General features: G+C 40.7%; 1 protein-coding gene across 2 annotated transcripts in view; it reads left to right on the top strand.

Moving 5' to 3' along the window:
• Positions 1-1013: 1013 nt before the first annotated feature.
• PTPN4 (protein tyrosine phosphatase non-receptor type 4) overlaps positions 1014-19736 on the top strand; it is a 104863-nt gene continuing 86140 nt past the window's right edge. For both annotated transcript variants that reach the window (XR_007889963.1, XM_051624231.1), the window contains exon 1: positions 1014-1702. The gene's annotated coding sequence lies outside the window, so the exon portion shown is untranslated. The remainder of the gene's footprint in view (positions 1703-19736) is intronic.

The raw sequence follows: 19736 nt of genomic DNA, 5'->3' as shown, positions 1-19736 counted from the left end.
GCCCCGTTTCCCCTCTAGCTCATCTTCTCCCACAGCAGAGATTTTGACAGCTTGGCAGCCCTGGTGCCAACGCAGCCTTGCTCCTAACGCAGCCTTGCTCCTGAAGCGGCACTGCCCCGGCAGGAGCGCTGCACCTGCCAGCAGGCCGGCCCCATCCGTCCCAGAGGCCCCAGGGAGCTGCACGGTGCTTAAGGGTACCATTGCTACAGTTCAGGTGAGCAGGAGCTCTCTGCCCCTGCTGAACGCATCCCTTGGATGTGCTTTCCCACTGTCCTTCTGCGTCCCTGCCAGCCCCGGGGGCTGCCACCTCGCTCCGGCCCTGCAGGGAGGCTGCGGCCCTGCGCTCCCCGACACCAGCAGAGCCCAGAGCAGCCGGGGCTCCCACTGCCACAACGCCCCGAGCGAGGAGCGGGCAGGGGCAGGGCGGGGCAGGGGCAGGGGCAGGGCAGGGGCAGGGGCAGGGGCAGGGGCAGGGCAGGGGCAGGGCAGGGGCAGGGGCAGGGGCAGGGCAGGGGCAGGGGCAGGGACAGGGGCAGGGCAGGGCTGGGCAGGGCTGGGCAGGGGCAGGGGCAGGGGCAGGGCTGGGCAGGGCAGGGCAGGGCAGGGCAGGGCAGTGCAGGGGCAGGGGCAGGGCAGGGGCAGGGGCAGGGCAGGGCAGGGCAGGGCAGGGCTGGGCAGGGCAGGGCAGGGCTGGGCAGGGCAGGGCGGCTGCCCCGGTACCACACGGCGCCGCGCCGCGACCATGAGTGACGGCTCCTGCAGCCAATCCGCGCTCACACCCTGAAGTGAAGCTCCGCCCACCTGATTGATAGCAGAGCCACCCAATCACGCCGCGGGACGGACGCCAAGTCCCGCCCCCTCTCCGTTCCAGACAGGCCGCGGGGCCAGGTGCGAGGGCACCGCCCACTTCCCTTCCCACTCTCGCGAGGTTTCCCGGGCTGGCTCCGCCCCCCCCGCCCGCCCGCGGGTGACTGCGCAGCCGCCATGTTGGTTGCTATGCTGCCCGTCTGAGGCGGGAGGGCGGCCCCGGGGGTGGAGGCTGCCGTTCCTCCCACTCGCAGCCCCGCAGACGCTCACTGGCTCGCCGGCAGGGAGGCCGCCTTCGCAGAGCCCCGCCGCTTCTCCCCTGCCCGCTCCTCTCTGCCCCTGCTCGGTTCTGCGCGCGGGGGAGCGGAGTGCGGGGCGGCGCCGTGCCCCGTGAGGGAGCCCCGGCCCGCGCAGCGCCCGCCCGCCCTGCCTTGCTCTGCTCTGCCCGCGCCCCGGCGCCCGCCTCGCCGCCCCCTCGGGCCGGTCGCTGTGAGGAGAGGGGGGGAAGGAGAGGCCGCGGGGGGGGGATCCCTGCCTCACCCCCTGGGGCTTCCCCGGCCCTTCCTCCCCCATCTCTTCCCCCTCCTCCCCGGCCCAGCCGCCGCAGTACGATGTGGCGGCGGCCGCCGCTGCGGCTGGGCGCGGGGCGGCTGCTGCGGCTGCTGCCGAGGCTGCGGCTCGGGCGGGCGCTGCGGGGGAACTGAAGGCAGCGAGCGGCGCGCCCGCTCCCGCGCGCGGGGGGTGCGGCGCGGTGCGGTGCTGTGCGCGCGTGCCCGAGCGTCTGCGGCCCGCGCGCGCGCGGGGGGTCGCGGGGCGGCAGCGGCGAGCGCAGCCCCCGCGCCTCTTCCCTCCGCCGTCCCCGCTCCCTCGGGAAGGACGTGGCTGTTATATGAAGGTAAGGCGGCCGCCTCGGGTCTCCGCGCCGCGGGGAGGGGGGAGCGGTGCCCCGCGACCCCGCGCTGCGATTCCCCCGAGCCCCGCCGCCGGCTGGGGAGGGGGGGGGGGGGGGGGGGCGAAGCCCCGCAGCTCGGCCCCGCTCCCCCTCCCCGCAACTTCGCGCACAGGTCGCGCCTGTCGGAGCGGCTCTGCCCAGAGCCCTTCTGGGGGGGTGTGGGTGAGTGCCCCTTCTGTCCCTGCTGCCGAAAAGAAGGGAGATCCAGCCCCGCTCTGGCCGAGGGGTTTGCGGGGTTGTGTGAAACCGGCAGCCGGCCCGCGGGGAGGGCTCGTCAGTAGCGCTCGGGGGAACGAGCGGCGGGGCCGAGCGCGTCGGGGGCTGTAAAATGTGGTAAGCTCAGGTGAATGCTTGAAACGGAGGGGTTTTTGTACGTTTCATGTGAAAGTTTGCGTTCCTGTGCTTTCGAGGCACATGTGCACGTTGCCCTGGATATAAGCAGGGAAAATGGGTTTGAGTGTTGTCGCTGCGTTCCTCTGGTACATTTTTAGTATCTCCCTCAAGCAGAAGGCTTGTATAATCGCCTGTGTCTGTATGCGACAGAGGCTTTCGGTGTACCTGGTGATGGGTTAACTCCTTCATACTGTTGCAGCACCAGCTGGAAGAGGAATAAAGTCGTTCTCCTTTCAGAAATCCAAGAGCTAGTTGCTAAAGCTGTGTAGCTGCCAGTGTAGGTTAAATGTTCCCACCACTTGCCTATTCAAATAATAGGTATCGTTCAGAGGTAAAATATGCATGAATGAACTTCGCGCTGCTACTTACAGTCTTCCAGGGTTTCAATGTGGTCAAGCTGTTAAAGTATTTTTAACTCTGAGATAGAAAATGTATGTGAGTTCTGTATTGCAGAAGGTGCTAATCGATCTCAGCTGAAGGATAATTGTTAGAATGCAGTATGCACATACATTTTGTCACCCACAGGGCATTTCTCCTGCCCTGAGCTCAACTCAGTTGAATGAGTGGTAAGGGGGTTTTCTGAATGCACGTTTGCCTGCTTGTTATTGGCAAGTAACTGCCCTGTAATGTTGGGAGCCACTGGTGTGTTCACACACTTGTAGGCATTTATGAGCTCGTCACGTCGTAAATATACATTGTAGGAATACAAGAATAAGTTAGATTAGAAGTGGTAAAACCATTTTCTTATTAGCTATGTATATTGTAGGAAAGTTTTCCAGTTCACTGCCTAAACATAAAATATTCAGTATTGTAATCTTAAGGAAGCCATTTTCTTGACAATGGATTTCTTGCTTCACTGACCTAAAAAGTTGTTTTTACATATTGGCCTGACTCTGGCTTGCACCATGTTGATAAAATATGATTCTGGGTGATAAGCTTACAAATACGGACGTGTGTGTGTCTATACATTTCCCAGGCATGTTTGTGCTTTATAAGCTCAGATATGTAACTATAGGTTTGATTATTTTATATTTTTTTTTAGATAATTTTGTTGTCATTACAGTTTCTGTGTATTTTTAGATTGTTTGTGGAGGTTTTTTTGTAGGGTTTTTTTAGATTAAACATTGAAACACAAACACATTTTCCTCAGACAAGAAGCAGAAATGTATTAAAATTTTACCTTTTGGTACCTATGCCATGTGTTTGCGGTTAAGTTTGTTTGGAATCAGGTTCACCTGCATAGGGCTTAGCTTGATGTTTATTTCTTGTGCAGTAAAATTTTCCATGAAATGCATTGTTTGTTGCCATGCTTTACAATTCTGTTGTCCTGCTAATGTCTAATTTAAGTTGTACATAGCAGTATTGATTGAACACCCTTGCTAAAAATACTTTCAGGGTTGGGTATGCTTACACAGTAGCAGCAGGGAAGTTATGCCTATACTGTTTTTCTGTGACTATAATTAATTTATTAGCAGCTACATTTGTAAAACACAAATAAAAGCAAAATCCTGTAATCATAGAAGTAATGCTAATTGCTTTATGGAGAAGATGAACTCTATTAAATGAGCAGTACTGTTTGCATGTTATTGCCATTAGCATATTTGGAATACATGCTAAGTTAATATCCAGAGTACAGGATTTTGGCTCTGATTGTGCAGTGACCCCTGTTTGGGCAGGGGGATCCACCTGCACAAAGCTGGCTGCAGGAACTGGAGCTCAAGCAGTCACTCAGTAAGACAGTAGGGCCGATGTTTATCATGAGCATTTGTTGCATGGGAATGTTTTGTATATTGTTAACCTTTGTGTTTGTGTGGCATGTGGTATAAGCTTCTGTGTGTTCAAGGCACTGCAGGTTCGGTACCCAGACTAAAAGCCTGATACAGTACTGTGGACATTATTATTTTATGAAAAAGAAGGTTGTTGGTTTTTTTTTTTTTAGTTGTTTTCATATTGTAACTTATCACTGCTAAGGTTCTGATCAGTGTTTGGTTGTTCGATCTTAGTAGAGTCTTGTTATCCTTGGTCAGTTATTTTATGAAAGTTTTGTTGAATGCAGGTGGAAGTTTTGTGCATTGATTCATGCTCACATGGAAAAAGCAGAATGGGTACTCTACAAGCATGTTCTGGAGAACTGAGTGGAAATTGCAAGTCTGAATTTATGGGAGGGCAGACACTCAGAATGGTTCCCTTAGCCCTGTAAGCTAATCTGTACACGAGAAACAAAGACTAAATATCTTGCTCGTGGCATTTTAGACCTTTGGACGAGGTAGATGGGTTTGGTTAAGTGTCTTGTGAAAATTACGGTGACTTAAAAATTCTGTTTTAACTTCTCAGCTGATCAAAACAATTAAAACAAATAGTAGGTGTTCACATGCTTTTTGTTGTTGAAGTCAATGTTATATTATTTTCTTAACTTGAAAAATAGCATGTTTCTGTTTTCTGGCTTTTTAGGTCCTTATACTACCATTAGTTAGATCCTCTGATAGATCATGGCTCTGCCTTATCCCTCCTTGCCCCACCCCCCCTCCCTCTTTGGGTTTAAATTTGGTACAAGATCACATGAATCCCATGCCTTAACATCCTGTGTTTGTGTCACCTTGCTTCCATTCTCACCAATTATAAACATGGTCAAACAGGAGAATCTTTCAGCAGATGGTTGACTGCTTTTTTTTTTTTTAAATACTGCACTTTCACTCTGATGCTGTCACTTTTCATAACATGACCAGACAAAATTCTCATGGAATTTTATTGTGCTGCAGCCTAAACAACTATAAAAATGCTTTGTGTGTGCATATAATGTAGGATAGTAGTGCAAAGAAGGAGCTGTAAAGGTGGAAGAAAAAAAGGAGAGAATGGCCTGTAGAGGAGATAAAACCAAAAGAGCTGAGCAATGGCCTAGTAATACAACAGGCCAGCTGTTCATATGTACTTGTTTGGGAACACAGGCTGTTTTTCATTGAGGGCTTGTAATTCACTGAATTAGCACAAGAATAGATTTATGTAGACTTTTGAAAGCCTTTAATTTTGCAATTTTCTGGAAGTTTTCTCATGGAATTACGTATCTGCAGGTACATATTCAAAAGTTCCATTCCTGTTTTGGAGAATTTCAGATGTGTTAGAAAACTATTGCTATCTGTCTCTTAGAAAGTAACTTCAAGTTTACAGCAGTTAATGTGTTCACAAAAATTTTGTGACATACCATAATTGGATGTCCAGATGTAGGATACAAAAATATGGTATTTTTATGGTGATTTGTGTTGCAGCAGTTCTCCCAGAACATGGTACACAGTATTACAGCTGAGAGTCACATAGTTACTCAGATTAGATAACTGGATGAACTTCTGTTTGTAATGCAAGAATTGAGCCAGCTTCTCCTTTCTCAACTTGTGCACCTTCAGAAAAGCCTTAGTTGGGTGATGCAATGGCATACTCCTTTGTCTCATATTGCAATTTCTTCTTCAACAAGTTATAAGGTGACTGTTGGATGACAAATGCAGTTCCATTTGTGTGGTTTGAAATATTGCCGTCTCTACAGTTACATGAGGAAGGGGGAAAGTGCTAATAACAATTTAAAGATAAACAGTCTTTAATTATGAGTACTTAAGATCTATAATGAAGAATGCTCTGGGAAATATTTTCACTGACTGGGGAATGAAGAGCAGTTGCCTCTTGAGTTTTCCGGCTGTCTGTAAGATTTAAGAGGGGAAAATTGATAGTCTACTTTTCCTATGGCATGTGTGTTCTTACACTGCCTTTCTGGACATTCCTTATCTTCTGTAGGGCAACTAGCTGAGAGAATAATGACTGAATTATTCTGCATGACCAAAAGCTCAAATCTTAAATGAAAATCAGATGTAGTGCTGCAAGAGATTAACATTTTCATACTTGGATTTTTTTAATTAGAATGATGTAGATGAGATTGAAGGAGCACCTATGTTCAATATTCTTACCAACCTGGGTTTTATACTTTAAATTATAAATTGCAAAAATACCTGGTATTAAATGCTGGAAAGCTTGTTCTAACGTGCTTTTCAGAGGTGATGTTTCAGTTTGAAAGCCTTAGTTGCATGTAATACTGCTTTTTTGTTTGCCAGTTTTCATAAACTAATTTTAAAATTGTTTAAATGTAAGCTTTTTTGTGTGTGTATTTGTTATGAGTAACAATATAAATTGATTGGGTTTTGTGCTGTTAACTTTGGGTTAAACAAATGATCCTCCCTTATTTTGTCTCTGAAAGAATATTAACTTTTAAGGCAGTTTAGTGTATTTTAGTTTTTCCTGAGTCCTTTAGGCTGTTTATGGCATCTCTGCATCACTTTCTCTCTTCCCTGAAAAAACCCAAACAAAAACCCCCCCAAAAACCCAACCAGCCAAACCCCCAAACAATGTTCTGTGTTGCAAAAAGCAACAGAAATGTGAAACAAATACCTCACCACAGCACTGAAACTTGCCTATTGAGTGCAATGAAAGTTACATTAAACATTTTTTCTTGGTTGAGAAAATAATTTATAGTTCTAACAATTTTTTTCAGTTTGAGGGGTTTTTTGTGGCATCAGTCAGGTTTAAAGAAAGTATATTTGCAGCACATAGCTCTCCATGTAAACCAAAGCTGCAGCTGGTGAAAGATAAAAGCCTGCTGTGGCTCCTTTGTCTCAGAGGGACGTGCTAACTTACTTTGTCTTGGAAGAAGGTTAACAAGGAAGATTCCTGTGTTTTCTTTTCGTGGTGGAAGGTATTATTTGCAAAAGAGTCAAGCAAGTGGATTTGGTAGACTGAAAAGCTGTGTTTTTATAAGAAGAGATTCAACTGTGACATAGCAGAAACTTGTGCTCCCTCTTGTCAGTGCCAGTAGAGATGCAGTGCTGAGCTAACTTCGTGTTTAGCTCAGCCTTGAATAGAAATAGAAATGTTGTTTATTTCCTTGTCCTTTAGGGAACAAAAGGGGGAAAAAAAGAATCAAAATTGGGATGTATTTCATGACAGAAAAAGATGATTCCTAGATCTTACAATTGGATTCAATGCCTTCTCTTAAAAAAAAAGGACAAAATAATTTAGTAGGAAAATCACATAGTGAGACTGGGTGTTTTTGTTTGGTTGGTTGTTGCTTTTTCCTTCTTCCGACCTTGTCAGTGAATTCAGAAATGTTTTGGTAAGAAAATGAGTAGTCTTTCCATAAAAAGTTAGCTTTGGGGAGAGTTAACATCAATCACTTAGCATTTGTCTGTCTTGATACTTCTATCAAGCTTTTAGTGTCATCTGAAAAGTAGTGAGAGATAATTTTGTGATGTGTGAATAGGGTTAAACATGACCAGTGCTGATGACTAGTGATGTGTTGCATTGTAAATTGTTTTTTCCCATACAGATTGTTTATGTGCACTGCCTGTGTCTCCAAACTACATACAGCCTCAGTACTGCTCTTAAAATGTTTTACTGAGTTTATATACTACCCTTACGCAGAAAAGATGCACTTCAGGAGAAGGGACTCGAATCAGTTAGTTTGACTTTGTAAAAATAAAATTTTACACAACTTGGCATTTGGGCTTTAAATGACTGTGGCCTGTAACCTCCAAACTGTGAGCTGCTATTAAGGCTTTCCTTGGAAGAGGTTCTTGGCTGTTTATTTGGGAGGCAGGCTGCTGTTACAATTGATGCCACAGTCTGTTTTTAGTACTTGAGTGCAAATGAGGCTATCCTGAGTCTTGAGAATTCTAATCTGCAAGTAATTCCCCACTTACTATGTTTTAGGATTATGTGTTTACTCTGTAAGAAGATACTGCATCCTGTTAGCTCATCTGAATGCACCTGCTTTCAGTGGAGCTGATGTTTGGAAGGACCTTTCTAGATCTAATGTCTATGAAAAAAGGGTTTGAAAGATTAAAATGTGACTGCCTCTTTAAAACTGAAGGATTGCATCACCTTTGTATAGGTCAGGATGGAGAAGAGGGGTAAGAGGACAAGGACAGCTGCCCTGCAGTGGTTATAAAATGTATAACGTTTTGGAAAATATAATTAGAAAGGAAAGGTGATTATGAATTCTTTTTTTTGCTTAATATCAGCAAATCTCATGACCTCATGGGAAACTGTAGAACACACAACCACAGAAGGGGGCAACTGAAATATGGAAGTGGCAGTTCAGTACAACAAATAAACCAGTTGGCTATATTATGGGGTTATGCCTCCAAATTATTTGGGTATTTTTTGGCTTACTTGTTTTCTGTGAGCTTGAATTAGACTGCTGGTTGAGATACTTCAGTGTAGGGCTGATAACAGTTGCTTGTAGTCATGCTTTTCTGGGATGTCTTCTCAAGTTCATGCATGTGCAACTAGATAAGGAGGGACAGAACATTAATGGTGGTAAGAGTTTTTTTACTTATTTTTTTTACTTTTTTAACCTATCACTAATTAATATTTTGCTTCTATTTTCATTTTATGATCTATTAAAATATGCCATGTAAGTCAAATTCATAAACCACTCAGTTTGGAAGGGGCTTGAACTTTTTGAACCTTCAGATATTAATCTTAGGGACTAAAGGAAATAATTTCATGTTAGAGATCTTTGTCAGGAAAATTTATTATTTTTTGCTTTGCTTTCCTGTGTGGTGTGATCTGCTTACAGTTTTTTCACTTAGTGGATTTGCTGTTGCTTTAGAGACTTAAGTCATTGGTGATACTGTCTTTTCCCTTAGCTCCTAGTATAGATTTGAGTCCTTTGTTCTACAGCTGCTAGGTCTGCTGGGGGAAGTGTCTTGGTGTGAGCGTGTGTCTGGGGACAGGCAGAATGTAGTGAATGCTCTCTGGGTTCTTTTTGTAAAGCCATTTTTCGCTTTTCACCATCCCTGTTCTTGCAGAAACTGAATTATTTTCAAATTTTGCAATAGTTAATTTTATTGAATAATAGACTTAATAAATTAATTATATCACTGCTTTCAAAGACATGCTACTTAAAATGCTGGGAGCCATACAGTAAGAAAATGAGGCATGTGTAGCCACTAAGGTTACATACAGTTAGACTTAGAACAGAATTCTTCTGTAGAAGGCTAGAAAATAGACTGAAAATTAACACTTGACAAAAAGGTCTCTAAGAGGAAATTCCTACAGGAGACCTTAATTCTTGAGATTAATTAAATGAAAGATTAGAAAATCTCTAGATAGCTATAAGCTGTTTAATAAAACTGAAGTAAGCAATTAAAAGACTCAGTTGTAGTTACAGGCAGAGGCATTGCCTCCTTTTTATGGTCCTGGTGCTGCCTCTCTTCCCTATTATAAGTGTTCTCCCTCCTTTTAAAGGAAAGCTATATGTACAGCTCATAAATGCTAGATGTTTTCTGCAGAGGGCTTTTCATAAAAAGCATCCATCTCTGAATAAGGGTAATGTAGATAATAATGTCTTTGGCATTGAAAACACGTACACAGTTCTGAGAAAACAGAAATAAAAGCGCTTTGTAGGAATTATACTAATGAAATGTATGTGAGAGAGTAGCTTGAAAGAGAAACCAGATTAACATCTGAAACTTCAGCTAGCATTTAGCCACCTTTGAATGGGATTTATGTTGCCAGTAAAGCTACTCTGTCAAATCTCTGGTTTCTATTTCTAAGATATGTTGGTGTAAGCATTTTTCAAGCCACCTCTTTACAATATTTTTTTTTTATATCTTCCAGACAAATTCCTGGCTGTGTGGGAAATAATTGTCATTTCTCTGCTCTCTGCAAAAGACATTTTCTACTGAAGTCTTTAATATCAATTCTGAATATGTTTTGCATTCTGCTGCACTGTGCTGTGACAGATGTGTGTGTTCCAGCAGTTGTGTACAATAAGCTGGGATGTGTTATATCACCAGAGATCTTCTCTCATCTCAGGGCAGTGTGTGATAAGAAATCATATCATCGTGTTAGGGAAAAAAATACATAATTCTGAATTGGCTCTGGATTCTCCAAAATTGAAGTAGTTGCTGTAGCTTAGCAGAATTAATGAGCTACAAGTAAATGGGGGGAAAAAAAAAATGAATCACTACTTCCACCAAGTAGTGCTATTATAATAATTTTAAGCTGATTCAAAATAAGTTACTGACTACTTGAGTTGTTAAAGAGAAGATCGTTCTGTGATGAGATGTTTTTTTCTTCCAGAAGTATTTGTTACTTTCCACTCTTAAGTTAATGGGAGAACAGATGTGGTTTTCAGGGAAAATAAAGGGAGGCTGATAAAGAAGTTGTGAAGGTAAACTTCTTAGTGCTGTTATTTTTCTGCTGTAAACAGAAAGCCATGTTTTAAAACTCTGCTTTCCAGACTTAAATGACTATAATTAGTACTCAGAAAAAGCCCCATGAAACCTTTTCTTTTGGCAATTTGTAAGTATCCTTATTTTCATAATATTTAACATTAAATGTAATCTATTGTCAAACTTCAAAGTAAAACTCTAAAAAGGAAGAGATGCCTTTCCTAGTGGCTGTTTATTGCTTGAATAGTAATTTTGAGTCTGAGTTAAAATGAAAAAAACACGAAACTTGACTAATTATTACTAAAACAAATTAGGATTATATTTCAAATAAATACTTTTTCCGAAGTATGGAAACGTGCTTGAAGTCCACTTGGTTAGGTACAATTAATAGAAAAATGAATTGTCCTTTGAAGTCCTAATGGTTCTGAAGTTGAGGGTAGGGTTCCTGTCAGCTAACAGGCTCATCTCCTTTCAGTGTTGGTAGGGCAGCCAGTTGCTCTGCAAATGCTTCAAAGCATATTAAGAATGGATGAAAAATGAAGGAATGAATCAATGATTATGAATGAAAGCATTAGGGATGCAGTTCTCAAGCCTTCAGTGCACTTCCAGCATTTGCAGAGAATGTTTCTAATAAGTGTATTAAGTAATGTGGCCTAAAATCACTAGGGAATTACCTTTTCAGAAGACTATCTGTTTAATGTCCATAATATAATTAATATATATTGAGCACTTCAGATATAACTATACACATACTAAATAACATATCTTCATATTGCTGTATAGTGGGGAAAAGGATGGAGTGATAACATTTTAAAATTCTCTTAACAATAAATCCATGTTTTACTAAGGAATATATTTGAAGAGTATACCAAGATTTTTTTAAATTATATTTGAGAAGCAAATACTAATCTTCGTGCTTCATCTTCAGGAGTGATTAGGAAGTCTGGGTTTTATATTGTTTTGTATTAGATGTAATGATTTCTGACAAACAGTGTTGTGCATGCTTGCACTTCAAAAAAATGTTGCAATGTTCTGTTGACTTTTAGAAACTTATTTTGGCAATGCCAGGCTTTTCATTTATTTTGTCCCTTGTTTGACAGTTTTTGTGTGTGTTTTCAAAAGCACTTCCATTCACCATTCAAGGAATTAAATAGAATTCTAATAGGAACTGCACATAAATAACTACAGAAATCAATGCTTCAATTCAACCAAGAGTTTTTGTGACTTCAAAAGCCACAAGAGCATTTATTATTAGAAACATACAGTTGACTTTTCTTGTATTACCATTTTGCATAGTGATTTGGTTTTTACCACCACAACAAGATGTTTGACAGTTTCATTTGAAAATGATCTATTTACATTCAGCGTTCCAAAACAGTGTAATTTTTATCTTTTCTGTAAAGCTCTGTTAGTGTTAATTTGTGTGTTCAGCTGTTAGAAGATTGTCAGTGAAATATTCACTGGTGGGTATCTCCTCAAAGGTCAACCATATGTTAAGCATAGTCTCCTATTACTGTATTGTGATGAAAATACACATTTTTAAGTAATGCAGTTGGTGCTTTAATTTTTGTGTGTTCAGCTCATACAGTGTAACATCTTCTCCTTAGAAATGCTCCATTTCTTGAGTATAATGACCACAGAAGTAACCAGCCTGGGATTAGCATTGTGTTGTCTTGGAAGTAGTTCCAGCCTTTCAGATTTGTATTATACCTCTTAAATATCCATTAAACATCAGCTGTAATAGTCCTTTTGATCGTGAAGTTTTTAGATGGGTAAAGTGAGGTGGTCTTGAAGGAAGCTGTTTCAGCACACTAGAAGCTTTAGAAAATGGGTGCTTGTCTTTTGAAGCAGCCCAAACTTGATAACAAGGTGATGTGGCATGAAATACAGCGCTCTGTTCAGTAGTGCTTGCTGCCTTGTAAATGGACCTCTTGCGTGCTGAGGCTTTTGAGCAGCTCTTGTGCACAGTTTCCATCAGTTAATAGTATAGTGTTATCACCTTGGTGGAAAGCACATCCAGAAGAAAAGACAGTTTTGTTCCATTTGTCAGGAGGGTACTTGTAGATTAGTGGATTTTTCTGTATTAGTGCTTTGTTTTTCACTGTTGCTGATAGCTTGAAAAACCAAGTTAAGTTACCAGCAGGGGCTTTTAGATGGCAATAGCCTTCCTCTACCCTTCCCAGTCTCCTAATTCCTGCTCACCAGCCAGTCTGCTTCTGCATGAGGAGGATGAGATGGTGTTAGGAACTGCTTTGTGGAATTTCATGTTGTGAACTCGTGCTGAGACTTCCTCCCCTCCAGTTACCCTGAGATGTGGACCAGCAGTCCCATCCTCATCTGCCTTGTTGCAGGAGCAGGTACTGGTAGGGTATGTGTGTTTTGGCTCTTGAGAAACATTTTAGCTAGGTGGAGGGGTGGGGAAGCGAGGCTTGTCTCTAGTTCTTCCCCCTCCTAACATTTAGAGTGGAAAGACTACCCAGGTGGAACTTAACTGTGCCTTGAGAAAGGTTTTGATAGTCACGAGGGGGAGGCAAGGTAGGGCATAGTGAGGAGCAAGACTAGTAACAGTGTCATAATAGCAGTTCCATTTGCCTTTAGGATTTAAGTGCTGTCATGGTGTTATCCTAAAAAAATAAAATAAAATAAAGGAAGTTAAATCAGGTCTTCTGTTGGTTCCTCAAGGCTCTTCCCCATTTCCTTTTGCCACTTCTGTCTAATTTAGATTGCATTTGAGTCAGCTGCTTTCATCTTGACATGTCATTCAAGAATCCTCAAAGTTAGTATGTTAATGTCTGCATTTCAGCTGACTGATAGGTACACCAAAACCTATCTTACTTCTGTCACTGCAACATGAAGCTTCTTTTAATTTACCTGGCTGCTCAGCATTTACAGAAACAAGGTAATGAAATGTTGCGGCCACAATTTATAAGCCTAATGTCTGATGTTTATTAAACATGGTTTTCTTCCTGAAACACACTGTTAACCCCTTCTCTGTTTCTGTAGATGCTTGGTAGTTAACTAGCTTATAAGCCAGAGTAGAAGAAATAATGATGGACATCCAAGAATGATGGTTTTGTTGGGGAAATTTGGTTCTGCTAAGGGGCAAAGAAGGCATTTTAGGTTGGTTGGAAAGCAAGCATTCCTATGTATTTTTAGATTTGTGTGTCTTCTGCTTCTTCATGAACCCAAGTTTATGACAGTAACCAAGACGCACAAACCATTGTGGATCTTATCGATCCCGTCCTGCTCTGCTGCTCTTATGTAGCCAATACCAAATATATCAGTGGAAAGGAGAAAAACATCTGGAATTTGTTTTGAGTGCAGGAAGGAGAAAAAGTGAAAGAAACAGGTAAGAGAGATGGGAAGAAGATGAGAGATTGGGAAAGAAGCTTTCCCAGCTCTTGAGAATATTTTCCAGAAAACCTGACGTGTGGAAATATTTAAATTTATTATTAGTATGGAGCAACAAAGACATTATTGCTTGATACAGCACAATGTGTTTTGTAGCTCCACCCTATCATGTAATCCCTTTTATTGAACATCGTTTCGAACTGTTTGAGGTTCCTTATACCGTGTATGTAGAACAGATGGTTAGAAATTAACCTCAGAGGGAAAAATATAGTTCTAAATTTGGACTAAATTCTTCCTTGACTACTTAGTTACTGTATTTTGCACTTGCTATTCCTTTTCCAGAAGTGCTTTCTTCTCTGGCCTGGGCAGTGTGTCAATGAGAGTGTTGCTTCCCTCTGTATGGTTTAAAAGAAATAAATAATCTAATACCTAATTGGTGTTACATTTCAAGCTTCTTAATAAACATTCCATCAGCTATATATGGAGAAATAATTATTTGTGTTTCAGAATGCTTTCAGACTGTAACATCTCTACCACTAATTTTACAATCTCAGATGAAGCAATCTGAATTCTTTCCGTATTTTATATTGTTTTATAATTATTGTGCTTTTTCAGGTATTGCATGTTGGTTCTGGTTGGTACTGGAGCAGTCTCCTGACTGTTCTTAATTGATCTTTCTTTTAGGAAGTGTAAAGACTAATCCATTTTAACTTTTGCAATACTGAGCAGGATGAGAGAGGACCTTCATCTCTCCTGTGGGCTGTGTGCCTGGCTAAGCATCCTCATATAACAATTTCCCTCTCTGCAACAGCATAACATAGCTGATTCATGTTTGTAGCTTATGACCTGCTAAAAATATATATAAAAATATTTTCTTCACACTAACCTAAGATCCTCTTCTGTAAAATTAATATATAACCACTTTGTATGCAATTTCTGTATATTTGCAGTGGATTATGCCTGCTTGATAGAGTATAGAGATTGTCCAAACTTAGAAATGTATGTTTTCAGGAAATAGTTTTCTGAACAATTTCTTAAGAATAAAAGTTATTCTTGTGTTCTGAAGACTCTAATGACACTTCAAGAATGGCTTGGGTTGTTTTTCCTTAATTTACGCTTATGTTACTGGGAATGAAGTAGATCTTGCCTAAATGTCAATAGATGACTAGACAGGATGTCCGTGAGGGGTTGTGAAGACTACTGGGATTGGTAGAGAAACCATAAATTGGATCAGAAGCAGACCAAATTGAAAACTGCAAATGGCTATACCATAAGAGCACCTAACAGGATGGAGAGAGATTATTAGTCATGCTCTTAAAAAATCTGTCTTGAAATTAATCCTGTCTCATTACATTCATTAATAACCTTGGTGCAAGAATTATGTCTCTACTTATTAAAAGCTGTAGATAACACAGGGTTTGGATGATGACTGGATTATCCTGTGAAGAAAGTAAGATGAGCTCATAGATTACAGTTCTAAAAATGTGATACAATTTAATAATATGGAATCAAGTATTTAAGGCATAAGAGCATTTCTTTAATTTTAGGAATCATGAAGTAGGAGAGGAATTTGGGAATGCTGATAGTAATGTACATAACAGCTCCCGAAATGAAGCATGAGCAAGGCAAACCCACTGGGTAGTTGTTAGGTGTTCACTGTCAGAACAAAACGTACTTAGTGGTTGCTGCACGCAGTCGGCATTGCTTAATGATTTTTATTAGTGGCTCGGATAACAGAAGAGAACAGAGGATAGCACATCTGAAGTTTCACCCACAGCACCAACCAATGGTGTCTGAGTATGTTGAAGAAAAAGTTTCAAGGCAGAATTTTCACGTGCTTTTTTGTAAACTTGTTAAGGTAAAGTAAGATCAAATTTATCAGTGTAGAACATAGTGTGTTTTTAAAATTATATTTTGAGAACTCTTTTCTAAGAAACTTTTTTTAGTTTAGACAGTTTCTCTTGCACAATTGTTTTCCAGACTTTCTTTACTTTTTGTATGAGACTACACATGGAAGCAAACAGAATTCTTTGAGAGTTTTGAAATGTTTTAGTTTTAAAAGGAACTGCATAAATCAGATCCCAATTAACAAGAGGCATTTACAATTTTAATATAAATATTAAAACATAGCTTTAGCAGAAATCTGTATTATAGGTAGATACCCTGATTTACTGAGCATATGGTAACAAACGGAAATAATGACGTATTACTTCTGGAGATGTGCACTGAAACCAGCTAAGGGCATAAGAGAAATTCTACTTTTGTCCCCATTTCTCTGAAAAAGAATGCTATTACTCAGTGCCCTATTAGGACAGACAAAAGGCTGATCAGCAGGAACATCTGGATCTGGCTGTCAAATGGCCTAGTGTGGCAATGCAACTAATTGGTTTGTGCCCTAGTTCAGTTATATAGCATTTGCAGTAAAATTATGGGTCTGCTTTCCTGCCCCCTGCCCCCCTCTCCTTTTTTTTTTTTTTTTTTTAATGCTTGGAGAAAATAAGGGGAAAAACCCCTTTGTTTCTGAGCAATTTATGTAATTTTAATAACTGTAAGGAATTTATAATGTCTTTAAGGTTTTAATTCATCTACTGTATGGACTGGTCTGGCTGTTTTAAACACAGTGCCAATAATGTGCCAGGGTGAGCTGGTCATATGTGTTTTAAACCTTAAGGATGTTGTGAATGTGTTGATGGTTTGTATGTCTATATATTGTGTATACAAACAAGATTTCTCCTGAAGCGTTGTGAGTGTCAAGTTAAATCCTGAATTGCCTTTCCTCTAGGATTTCTGTTCCTGCTTGTGTTTAGTCTCGGCTTACAATTGCAATACAAAAAAATGTGCAGGATTTGTCTACATAGTAATTTATTGTAAAATAAAATTCTGCTAACAAGCGAAATCATTATTTCAAACCTGTTCTTGTGGATGTTATTATTCTTTTTGAATGTCTGATTGACTTTGGTTGAATTCCCTTCTGAAGTGAAATAAGGCAGTGTTAATGTTGAATAAATAGGTGCTGGTTTTGGTTATCTTAGAGAAGGATGGGAGAAAAGAGAAAGAAAAAGATGTGTTAGATTTTTAGTAAACTGGATTGAAACCTGACCATCTGGAGTGATTTGTCTTGAGCTTTTGGGGGAGGTATCTTTTTTTTTTTTCTTGAGGAAAAATGTTTTTGTGGAATCTTTTATGCATCTGAAACATCTTCACTATCAAAATACACAGAAGCACAAAATACCAATATGTATGGCATATATAATTAGAAGAGGTAAGAAAAGAATGTATTTCATATGATAGTTAAAAAATTTTATACGACTCAGGCTCCTAAGCTCTTAGAGCAGTTCTGGAAAATAAATGTCAATGTCAGCCTCTGTGTTTGTTTTAGAAAGAAAACTTAGGCTTCTAAATCAGTTCAATGGTTTTGAAAAGTTCATTTCCCATCTGAAAGGCATCTTAGAAATTGAAACCAAAAGCACACTAAGCTGTCAAATAGATAGGTGCAGCTAAAAATACATAGGGATCTTAAGATGTCTCCTTTCCCTATACCAAATTAAACATTGGCTACTGTGTATCAATATTTTTTTTTCTGTTGCAATTACTAATCCAAGATTTACACTGGTGCCTGGTCATTTTCCAGATGATGTTAACTCAGCCACATGTGGTTAAGCCTGTGTTCACTAAACTCTTGTCATTGCCTAGAGCAGTAATGTGCCCCTTGAGCATTGTACACCCTCTGGCGCAAGGTTCTCTATGGCCGTGCAGACTCCTAAGCATATGTTTAAATGGAAATTTTCTCAATGCTGTTAATACTTGCCTTTGCCTTTCCAATTCCAGTGTCACCATCTCAGTATTTCTCGTGGTCTCCTGCTGTAGCCAGGGAGTCACAGAAGTGGGTGGTCATTGTGCTGATGTTGGCTGATAGATTTTTGACAAGCATAATGCAGCAGAAGCAATTGCATGGAGATGTCAAGATCTAGGATGCTGCATTCAAATAACTGTTAGAAACAGCTGATAGTGACAAAAGTTTGGAAGGGAAGGAGCTGATCCTTATGCTGCTGCTTCTTTTCTGCTTTATCCACAACTCGGCATCAGTACAGATCTTTAGAGTCCATCCCTATACAGCTACATGGTGTTTTCAGGTAGGAAAACAATGTGTTGTCTAGCAGATACATAATCAACTTGGCTTTGCCTACCCCATTCCCTACTGCCTGAGCTGGAAGTTCCATACCAAATATATTAGATGCACTGACAAAAAGCTCTTCATAGCAGAACATCTCTAATCTCTCTTGTATTTACATATGTGGTAATATCATACTTGGTCTTTTAATGACAAAATTGGCAATGATGATTTTCAATATATGCTTATCTATTTGAACTTGGACATCTGCAGGACAAGAAAAAATGATTGTGAATTAGAATATTCTGGCAAATAGTCAAACTGAACATGCAATAAGAAACTTTGGCTTCTGCTAGAGAGACTAATTGTAAAAAAGAGTACCAGCATAATTTACAACAGGAAAGTCTGTCTTTCTGGAGAGGTCTGCCAAAGTCATTGATGAAGATAAAATTCACTCTTTCCTGAGCTGCTTTGTGTGATTGTGTGCCAGAGATTATATGCTAAAGGGATCATAGACTTTATGCCAGGTTCTGTGGGATTTAAGAATTGCTTGTTAACTAGAGGAAATTTTTTCTTTGAGTTGCATAAATTAACCTTTATTCTAACAGTTTGTATTTTGTTTATATATTACTGTTTCTTGTTCATTTGTACTGCCATCATCATTATTATTTACACACACACTCCTCTCCCGCCCCCCCCCATGCACTAGTCACTTTTTATACCACAGGGAGAGAAATTTTGCATCCAAAGGACTGGCACAGCATGCACTGCAGATAAGAACCTGAGTGCTGTGTTGGATCAGATTAAAGATCCAGAACTCAGTAATCCCAACAGTGGTGAATAACATGGAGAAGTATAAGATGCAGATCCTGTATGCAGTGAACCTGTTTTGGTGTAGCCACATATGAACTAGTTATAAATCGGCTTCCCTTTTTTGTTTGGTTTTGGTACATGTAGGTACTGATGGCAATAACTTTTATTCTGTAGAAGATGTAGCTATTTTTAAATGTTCATGGTAAACCCAAAAGCATTTCCTGTGTCTTTCAGGCAATGAAGTACTGGACTGAGAAGGAAGCTCCTAGTGTGTTATCTTTTAAATAGAATGCATTGTTTAAGCTTTAGTGTTCATTTTGATAGCAAAAGAAAGAACAAGCATACACTTCAAAATGTGAGGATCATTATGTTAATACATATGGCATGTAACTATTATAAAAGACCTTATTCTAATGCCAGTACCTGATAAGAACGAGAGATGTATGACCAGTGTGGGCTGCTGCCACTGACTCACTGTGTAATGACAGGCAAATTACTCAGTTTTCTGCATCTTGTTCTGCTCCTTTATAAATGAGAAATATTGTTTCCCATTAAAACTCTCTCAGATCCTTGGATAAAAGGAGATTATTTTTTTTTGTACGCCTACTGAGTATATAAATTTGAAGTGAGAAAGTGCAGCAAACACCGGGTTCTATGCAAGTCTCACCAGTACACAGTACGATGAGTCTTGCTGCTCTTTATGGGTTATATTAAAACACCTTATATTGCTGAAGACCTGCTGAATAAGGCACAAGCAAAAAAGATTTGTTTAGGTCAGCTTTGGCACTTGAGTTTGTGTTCTGTTCAAGGCTTTTTATAGTGAAGTAGCTTCAATAAAACTTCTCTGATGTGTGCATTGATAACTACCGTTCAGTTTTCTTTGGTATGCCAGACACTGTACCACCTTCAGATGAAGTAGTACAGGGAGCCTTTCAGAGCAGTTTTCTGTCAATTTCTTTCACCTCTTTCCCATTGTCTTTGGCTCGGTTTTATCAGTGAATTTTCATAGTCTCAGGAAACCTGACCTTTCCAGAATTGTCTAGAGTTAACACTATAGTCTTAATCTTTTCCCTGGCATCTCTTGAAACAAAAT

Source organism: Apus apus, chromosome 6 (genome assembly GCF_020740795.1).
Source record: "Apus apus isolate bApuApu2 chromosome 6, bApuApu2.pri.cur, whole genome shotgun sequence".
In the NCBI taxonomy this organism is placed as follows: Eukaryota; Metazoa; Chordata; class Aves; order Apodiformes; family Apodidae; genus Apus; species Apus apus.
Note: the sequence above shows the minus strand (reverse complement) of the source record. Positions and strands in the feature narration are given on the sequence as shown.